General features: G+C 37.7%; 1 protein-coding gene across 2 annotated transcripts in view; it reads left to right on the plus strand.

Moving 5' to 3' along the window:
- The window catches only part of TENM1 (teneurin transmembrane protein 1), a gene marked incomplete at both ends in the record, with an annotated part of 234,187 nt that overhangs the window by 11,343 nt on the left and 209,203 nt on the right, over window positions 1-13,641 (plus strand). The gene's annotated exons all lie outside the window — the stretch shown is intronic.

Consider the following 13,641-nt stretch of genomic DNA (forward strand, 5'->3'; position numbering starts at 1 on the left):
TTTGCCTTCACTAGTCATACTACTGTAAATCACAAAATAATATTTCTTCTTTAACAACAAATGAGTACATTACAAATTATGTATTGTAGCATGTGTCAATACATAACCTTGAGTAGTGTTTTGTCAGAAGTGTGTAATTAGTGGCTCTGGAAAGGAAATATTTGTAGGATTTATTTAATTGGTTTGGTTTGCATACAGATTCTCAAAGAATTAATTGAGCTGTTGGTTCTAGGGATATGATTCTTCTTGGTAATAGTGAGAATTATGCCTATAGGTGTGAGTTTAAGCTGATACTGTAGCAGCAATTACTTAAAAGTTTGCAGTTAATTGTTGAATTGTTGGCTATTGATCTGTAGAGTTTCAGTGTTCAGGGATGGATGCTAATAGTTTATTTTTATTGTATGCTTAGGAAACTAATCTGCTTTCAGACAATTAAAAGAAAAAGCCTTTCTTACTGAATCATTTGTCCATCTTTATGCCCTAGCTGCTGGATCAGACACTATTGAAGATTCCACTCGTACATGTTTTTAAAGTACCTCTCAGCTCCTCTCCACACTTGTACCATTTCATTGGTAGCATTTGAGGACTTCTGGCACACATTTTCTTTGGGGTTTTTTGGGATTTGGGTTGGTGGGTTGGTTAGTTCATTGGTTTGTTTTCCCCCCAGTCTGATAACATCAACAAAAAAAAGAAGAAAGAAATCAAAAATCAACAAATAAAGTGAAACTGTCCTACTTCAGTCCCACTGTGGAGGCTGTTGTGCTTTTGGGGCAGTTGCCAGATGTTCAGCTGGCTGGAGGTTTGTGCCACTCACAAAGAAGTTGGCAGAGACAGACCGTACCTTTAGAAATGGTTGCCTCTGAAAAAATTTATTACTCTAAAGAAGGGAGGTGTTCTCTGACAGAGATTTTGGAATTGTGGAGAAAGGAAGGGCTGACATTGGGTACCTCAATGCTATTTACTCCTTGCAGAAATAATAGCAGTAATGTATTTCTTGGAGTAGGGATGGACATACATTCAGGAATAAAAAAGCTATTTAGCTAATTTTCAGCTTGTATTTACAAAGTATCACAGGGGACAGCTCTGCCTGCTGCAGGCTGCATCTCCAGTTCATGAATTCCTGGCAGCCATTTGTGTGTCATACAGCTGCACTAGACCATGGTGCAAAGTGAGCTGTGTCAGCTTTGACCAACTTCTCCCTAACATTATCCCACCTCTCCAGTGAAATATTATTCAGCCTTGAATTCACCCGTGTGATGAATATTCATTTCACAGGTAATTATCATCATCACCGAACAGCTCCACTCACACAAACCGAACTTCTCACACAACCCATCATTGCTGTCACTGTTCTGGCAGCACAGAGCTTATGATTCCTCCATGCTTTAATAATGCTCCATCATCTGTGCTATCAGATTTGGGTCAAATGACCATCATAATGGTTAGAAAGCTCTTCCTTCATACAGTGCTTTAGGAAAATAAAGAGGCACCTGCCACTCACTCATCTTTCCATGTAGCCTAAATCCCTCACTTGAGCTAACAGCACAGTGGCCACAAACAAGGAGCTTGTTTGCTGTAATTTGGTTCCCAAACTTAGATACCTAATGTGATCACGTAAGTGTTCAGACATTATATTTCAGTATTTTAAAGTTTTTTCCAAGGTTGTACTTACTAAAAGAAGTCTCAGTCCTTAAATTGGATGTAGTAATGGCTTTATCTCAACTGAGTGGAATAATGTTGCTAGCAAGTACCCATACTTCAGTTTAATTTTATGATCTTTTTGGAAGAATTATATGCATAAAATATATTTTAATGGCTAATAAGTCCTACTAAATGATAAAAAAGAAATACTGTTTTCTTTTGATTCTGTAAGTGTTATTGTTATTATTAAAATGAATAAAAGTGCTAAATAGCTACAGTTATAGTGGTAAGAGATCAGTATCTGAACTGGTTAGCGTTCGTTAGCAGATTGTTTGCAAATGAGGCGTTTACAAACTTGATGTCTTTGACAACGTTCAGCAGAATTTTACAATGTTTGTATCATTATTTTTTTAAATTAGCCTCAAAACATGTTCAACAAATCTGTCCATTATAATTTCAGCAAGCTAGTCTAAGCAAGAAGACAAGTGTATTTTAAACAGGAAAATACTGACTTGTTACATTTGCTGGCCAGTGTCACTTCAGTTTTTCAGTAGCAGAGCATCAACAGGCTGCTTCTCACTCAATGTTTAGCTGTCTGTCCACTGATCCGTCATTTTGAATTGAAGAAAAGAAGGGAGATGTGGGAAGGGGACAGCAGTGAGGGGTGTACATACGCTTCTGAATGAGTATGTTGTTGACAAGATAGTTCAAATAAATACTTTTTATTAGCCTGTTAAAAATAGTTCTTTGTCCTGTGTTCACTTCTGCATTGCTACACAGCAGATCACTGTTCATCCTGCTTGGGTTTGAATTATCCTCATAATAATGAACTCAAGGTTCAGACCCTGTGAGTTCAAGCCCATCCTTCCCTCCTTCTCCCTCCACTGGGAGTTCCAGCACTGAAAAATGTCTGCTCCTAATTCAGTGCTCAGTTCGTGTGCTCTCTGGAGTAAGACTCAGACTGGTTTCTCAGAGCTCTGTCTGATTAAAGGCAGTGAGGATCTTGCTTTGTTTATAAAAATCAGTGGTTTAAGCTCCTACAACCAAATGTTTTGGGGGTTATTCACTCATAGTCACTTCTGGATGTGCTGCTTGCATGCTTTGCCAGTTGTCCTGATCAGCTGTGCTGTTTATTTCCCATTTGCTCTGTCACTGCTGTGTCTAATATTGGACACAGCACGAGATGGTGCAGCTCAGGAAATGGTGAAGCAGCTGGTAGGGAAATGAGACAATACTAAATGGAGAAAATGTGAAAAAAGGCGAAATCCACATGTGACTTGGACGTTCTATAGGGAACTGGTTTTTGTGAAGACTCTGCACTCAGCATATTTGCATGAAACAAATATAATAGGAAAAAACAATGGAAAATGGTTTTAAGGTCTGGTTAACACGTAGAACTGTCTGCTAGAAGAAACCCTTTTACAAGCTTCCTATTTTTTTTAATCTGAAACAAATCCTTGCATAACTGGATATTTGCTTGGGGTTTTTTCTGATACATTTTTTTTTCTGTAAAATACTTAAACTGAGAAAAATAGTTCTGTAGACTGTCACTAATTATCTCTAGAATGCAGTGTTTATTGCAAAGAGAATATCCTGTATATGTTAAGATTGTGAAGTTTATAGTTACATACTATAGTTACATACTACATATAGTTACATGTTTTAAGTCTTTTAGTTTGGGGTTTTCTTCCCCCTCCTTGATATAGTGAGTGCATTAATACAGTGTGAGCTGGGCTTTTCAGTAGATGAAACAGTTGCTGCTGCAGTCCTTCCAGAACAGCCAACGGTAGGGCTAAAGTGTTTTTACAGAATAAAACCAAAGGAATTGAGACACTGAATGCTCCTATAGCACTCCTGTTCTTAGATCTCCAGCATGACTGAGAATTGCTCAGGTGAGGGTAGGGCCTTCTTTCTCTCAAAACACCTGTCCCCTTGGTGTGCATTAAAGTACATGAAGGTTATCTAAACCAAATGTATAGTGGTTTTTCCTGGTTATCTGTGGCCTTAGTGTTTGAATTCTGCACAGATTCTTTTAGTAGTACATAGCAGTACATTCTTTTGTTGAACATGGTTTAATACACAATTGCTCTCATATTTGCTTGAATCTGGTATTTTCTCTGGAATCTCTGTTTTCAGTGCTTTCACCCTTATATGTCCCCTTTCTGATCATGGCTTAATTACATTTTAAGTGCCTTCTGTGTTACTGTCTCCACTTCCTCAGTTAGTTCACCTCCAACTGTGTGAATTTTTTAATAACGAGGCACAAATTATTTCTGGCAATACAGAGTGTGAGCTCTGCTTATCAGCCTATAGCAAGCTTTCCTTCAGGGCATGGCAGAGGTTACAGAGGCACCGTAGGTTAATATGTTAGTGCCATTTGGGTTTGATTTATTTTCTTTGGGTTAGTCTCAGCTGCTCTGCAGGCTCTTAACTTTGACTCTTCCTGATCCTCATTGATCGAGCACCTTTGCAGAACCAAGAATTATGAAGAGCTCACAGGCTCTCAGTTGCCCATGGCTATCGAACCCAAGGTATGTTAGCTATGAAGAAAGTCACCAGTGTGCAGCTCCTGTTCCACAAATAAAATGTCTGAAAGGCCGATGCTGAAAAGCTTCAGAAGCAGTTTTTATGGGCAGTGTAATACTGTGGGTAATTCCTCCAGTGTCTTTCGGTTTGTTAAGATTCAAACAAATTATTTCATTTTCTGATTTCCTTTTTCAGGACTTATCTAATAAAGTTGGTAACAATTTTGAGTTCTCTCATGTTAGGTAGTCAGCCTCCCAACCACCTTTCTACACATTAGCAGTACACATGTATCCATTTATTTGATGATGGAGGGGATTTGGTTCTACTTTTGGATAGTCAACACTACCTGTGATTTGCCTTAGAAAGAGCAGGTGCCTGCCTGCTAATTGTCAACAGTGAGAAATCACATTTCAGCATCAGTCAGTGACTTGTCCTTTCCCAGGTATCAATTATATGGCTGTGTCTTTGTGAAAGATTAAAACACAATGTGGTTAAGTCTCAGACTGGAGGTTTCAAAGTCAGAGACTAGAATAGCTGCTAAAATGAGTGTCACGTGTCTAAAGAAGCGATTTAGTATATTAAAACAATTACAGCTCTCATTAAGAAAGGGCAAGGAAATTAAAGAGGTCTAGAGCTGTACAAATTGTAGCCAAGTGCTCCCTCCTAAAGATAATGGAGTTGTTTCATCATGTCCTGACTGTGTTCCCAAAGTTTGGATAAGTTTTGATGCCAGATCATGGGATCTCACACTTGTTTAAACTTCATGACAATGTACAGAGGTCTTTTGATTTGGTCAGCTTTGGAATTCGCCTCATACTTAGTTTTGGAGCAGCACAGGAATGATGATGGCACTTCTCTCTTTGGGAGCTCTATATCAAATCTCGAGATAGAAAATCTTGCAGGTACCCGCACCATACTGTATGCTTAGAAACTTTATTATGCTGACAAAAATATCGCAGATTTTCATCTCTCCTTGGTAATCATGATGTGCATTTTAGGATGTTTTAAGAAGTATTTATTTAACTTAATTAGCTGTGTGATAGTGATGTAAGATTACCAAAATGATTTTATGGGGAGACACAGCTGGAATGGTGTCACCACTTTCAGCTGAGTTTCTTTGATGCATAAACCCCAAAATTTTTATGTTTTGGAGTTGCTGATACAGAATGTAGCAGTCTTTATAACTTCTGTAATTACATTTAGAAACACAGAGTAGAAGAACTAATGTCTGGAACTATCAGAAAATCTAATAAAGGTCTCCTAAGAAAGTTAATTAAACAGTTGAAAAAAGTTACTGTGATTGTATGTGTAAAAATATGATATGCAAACCCAATGATTTCCATTCAATTGTTTTAATGTTAAACTGCAGCAGAGCTGACCTTTAAGTTTGAACTGCTGTTACTGAAATTTCTTTGGTAAACTGAACACCTGAGTAAAGTAGGGAGCAAAAGTGGTCAGAATTATGTGAAGGCAGTTAAATCTCCCATCTCTTGATCAGATGGAACATTTGATGACAAACCCCTCAAAGGATTTTGGGGGAAGAGGGGCTGTTTGATTGACAAGCTGTGTCCCAGTCGGCTGATCAAATGGAACGGACGTACCAGGTTGTCTTCCATGTGTTCTCACTGATGTCAGATTGACAGCAGGATGTAATTGGATGTGAGTGGAAGCACTGAAGAGCTTGTGCACATGCTCATGCTTTCTCCTTCTTCTTCCAAGATTAATGTGAAGGGTGAATTCATTGGTATAAATGTTATTTAGTGGTTCAATCTAAATTAAAAAATACGCTGCTTTCATAGTAGATGTTAATTTATTAAATTCATGCCCCTTGTGTAAATTTTTGCATGATGTGGTAAAAAAGGAAAAAGAAATGCACATACCAGCACCCCTAATCAAAAATAAGTCAAACTGTTTAGCTGCCCCAAGTTCTATTAGGGGGCATCTTGAAGTCTGACTTGAGAGTTTTTTCCAGCAGAAAAGGTGATTGCGCACTAAAAAGCTATTAGTAAATTTATGGGGAAAATGGAATATTTTAACAGTGAAAAATCAATTCATGGATTAGATTTTCAAAATCACAGAACAAAGCTGGGTTTCCAGTTTTATTGTTGGGACATAACCCAGTGTCTCTTGAAAACCTCACCTAAGAGGTAGTTTTAAAATGCTTCATAGTCTGGTAGTCTGGCCAGCAGTCATTGCTCTGTAGGATTCTGATTCTCTTCATTAAGACCCCTGGGCACCCTGATCTGATTTTGCCCTTCTTTGAGCTGGGGATATGCTACTGACTGCCAAAACTGGTTCCAGTTTCAGTTATTTAAAGAGAAAAAAAATTATAAAATTAGGTGCAGTATTCTGCAGGTGTTAGACATCCCGCAAAGAATTCAATGGATAAAAATTCCAAATTTTGGCTTCATTAGACAGTCTTTTTAGCTGGATGCTTGGGAGGGGTATCAGATGTACTTTCAGGATGGACAGCATTTGTGGGGTTGATACCCAAGACCTGAAGAGGTTAGCTGGCAGAATATGTGTATCTGCTTGCTGTGCCAGCTGACCTGGGGACTCTGGAAGCTTGCAGACTGGGATTTGTAAAGCTTGAATTGGACATGGAGGGCAAGAGCCTCCCGCTGGGCACATCTCCTTGAGCCCCAGGGCCGGGTGTTCCTTGCTTCTGGGATGGCAGCACAGTGACAGCAGCTACTGCTCCTTGTGCTGTTGTGCACAAGTACTGTTCTATTCTTGTTCTCACTATACACACAAGGTGTTGCTGGGGGCTGCCTGTGCATCACCCCTTCCTTTAAGGGACTTTGCTTCTAGGTGCTTAGACCTCTCCGTGATACCCACTCCCTTGCAAATACTTCTTCCTAATTTTCAGCATTTTTAACAGTTAGTTGGAATGTGCAGAAAGGGGACTTGGTCAGTGCAGTCTTGCTGAAGCCTTTCTCTCACTTGTGCTGAAATAACTCATTCACTGATCATTCACTGAAACTGGCACAGGGGGATCAAAACCACCTTCCTCTGCTCCAACCTGTCTCCGTTTGCTGTCTGCCTTCCATTCATGTCACTTCAAAGGAAGATGGCTAGTAGTACCCTTGATACTCTCTTAAGCTACTTTAAAATTATATTAGAGCTTTGTAGTTTCTGGTGAGAGTTAAGGTGAGGAGCTGAGTTACTCTGATGATTCTTTTTGAGCATTGTCTGTGATCTGAGTGCCTCAGGTCTGATGAATATCCCATCAGTAAAGGAGAAGATTTCTGGTAAATCTGTGTTGATAGCAGCTCTCTAAAAGTCTTTCCACCATCACAAAGTTATGCACTTGCCAGATACTTACTCTGAGATGGTCACAATGACCTAAAGCCTAAGTGCTACGCTGGCCACTGGCTGCTTAGAATTAACTTCTGGATTTACAGCACTGAAAATTAAATTGGATTTTATACTTCTGGATTTTTGCATGTGTAGCCTCCTAAAACTAAGTCAGTGAAGTTTATAGAGATACCTGCTTTGCACATCTTTTATTTAAAAGAGACGGTGCTCATGTATGTAAAGTTATTGGTTCAACTCAATATAAATTGGTTCAATTCAATATAAATTTCAGTATTTTGAGAAACAAATGGTGTATTTTAAACATATTTCATAAACCAGAGTCAAAACTGTTGATAGAAATTATTTTCATATTTTTGTCTCAAGTTTTGTTAAAAAGTGATAGCTGTCATGCTTAGACGTCACAGACATCTAAGACTGGGGTTTGAATGAAAGGGATTTTGGTTTAAATTGAACTGCATTCAGAAATTACTACCAGAAAAGCATGGCAGAGCTGAATTCAAGTTGGTAGGGATAGAGCAACAATCTGAGGGTAATTTCACTTGGAAGAAAGTGAAATTCACTTTGGTACTCTGTTTGCACTCTAATAATTTTGCCAGCCTTTCATCTCTGAAGTGCCGTACAGAGTTGGAAGCAAGATAGAATCACAACATTAACTTTGCCTGTTGAGAGCTGTGGATGCACTGGACTAGAGGTAGCTGTACAGCATCCCACTGTTTCACACCCCCTGGTTAATCTTTAGGAAAACTATTTGTTCATGTGAAACTCCATCAAAGAGAAAAGCTAGTTAATCTGCTCAAGATAGTTTGATTCATGGTTCTAGTGCCCTTCATTAAATTCTTAGTTATGGCTAGCTTTAATTTTGAAAATTTAATCACAAGAGGAAAGGATTCATTATCTATTGCTTCCCTCAAACACATACGCAAATGCCAAAACTTGTAATAGAAAAATATTTTAGAGCCAAGGAACCTTTAAAATACTTGGAAGAAAATTGGAATGCTTTTCTCTCATGATAGAGTTTTTGGAAACAGAAACTGTTTTTTTCTTGAAAATTCTTAACTTCTTAATAGATTTTTGCATATGAAGAATGAAATTACAGGTGAATCTATTGTAAGACAAGCTTTTCCAAACTCTATTTCAACTGTAATATTAGAAGAGTTTAATTTATCCCCACAAATGATATTGAGGTTATTTCTCCTCTGTGATAATTATATTTTTTACCCTTTTGTCTTTAATAGGGTAGAGTTAGTGTGGTCATTATTTGAGATTAAGTTGGTTTCCTTTATCTGAAATTTAGGTTAAATGCTAATTCCTGGCATTTGCTGTGGTTTTATAACTCTAAAATTAATTAAAGGAGAGATATTTATGAGTACCTGCAGTAGAAATTTCTCTTTAACAGAATCCTGTGAATGGAAGTGTTTTACCTCATAAAGGCACACTTCAGAGTAGGAAAGGCCATAGCCGGCAATAATTCTGATGTATTTGAAGTTCAAGAATTAAATTTCTAATCAATCTTGTACAGAGAGTGTTTCTTCCTAAATTAAAAGGAGACCTGCTGCATCCACACTGTAACTCCAAAGATTCCTTCTCTGGCATCTTGTTAGTTGAGAAACTCTTGAAAAACAAAATCTCTAGCATTTAAAATTTCAAGCGATCTCCATAAGAATACTCTGCTTCTGGGGACCAAGAAAGTTCATCTATTTTCCCATAGGATCAGGATGATATCTGTGCAAAAATTCCTTATTTATGTTGTTTTCAGTAGTAGTAAACATAAAAATTAATACCTGAGAACTCCAGCAGAATATTTAAAAATAGGTTCAGTCTATTTCTGTGCTCTTTCTTTAAGCTTGAAGCAGTAGTCTGAAGAAGAGAGTAGAAAGATATTTGCCATGAGGCATGGGTTGGAACCACACTGGTACCTCTAGGGAAGGACCTGAAGAAAAAAGACTTTTTCTTCCTTATAAATTTCACAAGCCAAAGAGTTTCCTGAAAGTGCAGCCTCCTTTCCTAATCCCTTAGCTGCCTAACCTGCAAATTTCACTCCTTAGTGTTGTTGCAGACTCTGATTCCTCTTTTATTCCTCCTTTAATTGTTATTACTGATATTTTTAACTTTCTATCATCCCTGCTGGTAACTGTAGGTTAATGTATAAGAAAGTAAGCTACATAAATAAGGGAATGCAAGGAAAAGTTGAAATACAGTAAAATAAAATGTACAATAAAATGCATTTGCTATGTAAGTATAAAAATTCAAATGGTATATTTTATGTGGTTGTTATTTATGTGTAATATGTATATAAATTTTTATTTATTAAAATATATGCACCTGAGAATCAGTTTTGGGCTGTGGCAATAATATAATTGATGACAAACATGAGACTTCTGAAGCAAATTAATAGTCAGTATAATGCACTTTTGAAAATTAATTGATTTTTGGCTTCTTTCTCAATGATTTTTGTGCAGATGGTTACTGGAGCTTAATGTCTTTGAATTACATTGTCCTAGGAAAGATATGGTATGTTCTCAACATGGAAACAAGATCTTTGACTAAATTAAAAGCATATACACAAAGCATTCAAAAATATATGTAGCAGGTTGTGTTTCACAAATGCCTTTACAAAGCAGCTTAAGATCTCTGCACATTTAATTCTCAAGTCCAGCAACCAGCAAGTAAACCACAGTCCTCAGGTGAGAAATGAGAAATTTTAAGGGCCGTTGAACACATGAAATTTAGCAGAGTGCTCAATAGCCCTCAAAATTTCTCATTTAGGAGAATGCATATGTATTGCTTCCAAAAATGAAGGCGAACTTCACTTTCCCTGTTTGATTTACATTTCTTCCTGTCTCCTTCCCTCCCTCCCTGTGTCTCTGAGACTCTTATACCACATGTAGCTGGTCTCCCTTTTTGCTTATTTGGGAGCACATACAATATACCTACAGATTAAAGCACTGGAGTAAGTTCAGTGTGAAAAAATACACAACAAGTTGTGGTGTAACACTAAAGTCCCAACTCATAAACAAAGTGCATATTGAGGATATTTTCTCCCTTTCATTCCTATTATACTCCCTCAGACACAAGCACAAACATGGCACTTTTTAGGTTAATGTGTATCATTTGCCTTTCTGGAGTTCCTTCATTGTTGTTGTTTACCCTAGACTCTGATATTTCCAGTGTTCTCAAAAACCCTCCAGTCTGAAAGAGGAGACTAGGCCAAAATAAGTATCATGGATTTAAAATTCCCAGGCTGATGTTTTCTCCTTGCCTTTGAGCTACTTAGGCTCTTTTATAATTTTATATTTGCAGAAAAAGCAATTTGTATTTTTTTGTCCAGATAATTGATTTTGTGCGTGCTTGGGCAGGGAGCATCCTCAGAGTAAGAACCACCTCATACTGAGAATAAAGAATAAAATTAATTTGTGAATCAGCAATGTTGAAAGACTTTTAGAATCAAGAAGTTGCAATTGCTTAATTATATGATGGGATTCATAAAAGGCACCTAATAGCAAGATTTCAAACTATTTATAGTTTTTAAATAAATTACATTTTTTGTAAGCTCTTTCTCTAGTTGAACCTATAGGTCAGTTAAGTAATTTAAATGAGTATTATTCGTCACCCTGTTATTAATACAAAATAGTATTTTTCCATGAGGGAATAGGAAGATTGGAAAGGAAGGTTCTTCATGCTCATCTCTATTTATACACTAGTTTTATGTTTCTTTTATCTTCTTTGTTTGGATAGTCTTTTTTGTATTTTAAATATTTATTTATTGAAATAAATATTTATTTACACTCCCAATTAGTTGGTAGAAATTAGCAGAATTCTTGGCAAATGGCAACAGTGAGGAGATTCTAAAAGTCCTGCAAGTCCAAGTTTGCAGAATTAGTCGGTTGGAGAGAGGGGCCTCCATGTGCTTTCACTTGGGTAATTTTTTTTTTTTTTTTACCTGAGCCAGACAACCTAAAAGAGTTGCAGAAAGAGTAGCAGGCACACAGTTATTCCTGACCATACTAAGGACAGGGAAATGCTCCTGAAGATGTACTGGAATAAGTGTTCTACATATGCAAGAAAATCCTGACTGTAGGTTTTTAACTTTACTGGTGGCTAAATTGATGCCATAGTAAATAAATCCTTGGCGAGTTGTCTGGAGTTTTCAGTTGCTTTGTCGTGAGCAAAGCTGGAGCTGGGTTAGAACTGCCTGGTCAGCTGCCCAATTCTCACATCAGCCTTAAATGGCAGAGGCACCACTGCCCAGTCGGGTCAAACTTCTCTTTAACTGCTTATCTCTGAAGACTTTTTTTTTTTAATACAAAATTGTGTTTAGAAGTAGAAAGAAAAGGGTCTGTTAACTGAAATGCTGATTTTTATTTTTTTTAACAAAGCTTTCTTTCCTTTTCTTGATCATTCGATATTTTATATTTCTTCATACATTACTTTTTGAAGAAATAAATTAGTATCAGTGTGAGATAAAGTATTTGTTTTTTTAACGGTTGTGTTACAACAGGCTCCATGAGGGTCCAGAGGTGAAAATCCTTTCATCATCTTCATAACTGCCACTTTTTTTTCTCTGTCCACTGTTCATGCAAAAACTTGAATTTTGTATTAATGTTCTTTTTTTTTCTCCTGTGACTTTGTGGTAATACTGAATCTATCATAAATCTACTTGAACTTTATCTCCTTGTGGAAATAAGTAGTATTTTAAGTAAAAAGGTTAGATATGCAGACTAAAAGCAGCCACTTCTGCCATTGTAAAAGCTTTTCAGAAAATGAATCCCGTGGGAGTTAAAATACTGCAAAGGCTTGTATACTTAAGAAATAGACTATTAAGGCAATAGATTGTGTTAAACTTGAGTTGAACATGAGTTATAGTATAAAAAGTCACTTTCACTCCACAAATAAAGAAAAAAAAAAGAAGGAATTAACATATAGACTGAGGGGTAAATTCTGTCCTTCTTAAACGTGTGTAATCTAATTAGCATATTGTGGGATTTACTGGGATGAATTTTCCCCCTGGCGTAAGCAAATGCAAACAGGGAGAACGTGGACCCCAGGCTGCTAATGGCAGACATCTGCCTGGAGGGACAGCCATGTCAAGAAATGCCTGCATCCTTGCCCCATGAGGACCTGGCATCAGCTGACGTGATTCTTGAAGTTATGAGATTTTTAATTATGGTGAAGTTCCTCAGATGGTAAAAATAAGCAAAAATTTCTTTTAGAGGGGAAGGATGAGATGATGTTTCTTGAAATCACACCTGTTGTAAGGTAGACAAAGTTCAAATGCCAAATACTGCCTACACAGCTGCTTCCAAATATTTTGGCTGTTCTCTCTTAGCCATCTCCATCAAACCTCAGAGTCAGCCTCAGTGCATCTGAGAGACTTGGAGGACAGGGCTCATAAAGGTGGCACATCTCAGCTTCTCAAGGGTGGGGCTGAGACCACCTCCACCTCCTTTGTACAAGACAAAAAGATCAGAGTGGTGATGGAGCACTTGGGATCATCCCAGCATCTGTCCTGCTGCTCCAAAAGGAGCAGGAGCAGTGATGGCTGGTGCTGCTGGGATGGGCCACCCAGTGCAGTGACCACACCAGTCAGACAGGGTGACCTTCCATGACTCCTGCATAGGAAATTGAAGCCATGGCCATGCTTTTGTGTTTGCTGCCCACCTTCTTCCCTTGCCCTCCACAAATGAGGTTGCCATTCCCTGAGCTCAAAGCCAAGACTACAACCAAGACCTTCAGGAATTTTTGGATGGCAAAAGAAAAATATATAGAGACAGATGACTTACAGACTGAACCACCTGAGGAAATTGTATCTTAGCATTTGGTTTGTAGGTTTTGGTTGATACCTTCAAGAAAATAGTAGGGCTTTTTGTTATTTCAGAGAGAGTGCTTAAAATCAGAATCATTCCTCTCACTAGCTGGTAAGTGGACTAGTTTGGCAAATTAAAGCTTTAGTTAGGATGACAGTGGAAAAGAGTATTTGTCCTTAGTCTCAATCAATGACTCTTGTCTCTAATGTTTCTTTTCTAGAAATTGAAAGAATACTGTATGCATATATGATATTGTATTTAGTCTCTCAAGATGGCATCCCAGGTCTGATGTTCAATTAGGGAGTGCAGTTCTGTAATCCTTATTTAATTAGAACTCTCTGTCATAGTCCCC

This window comes from Coloeus monedula (assembly GCF_965178545.1).
Source record: "Coloeus monedula genome assembly, chromosome: 12".
In the NCBI taxonomy this organism is placed as follows: Eukaryota; Metazoa; Chordata; class Aves; order Passeriformes; family Corvidae; genus Coloeus; species Coloeus monedula.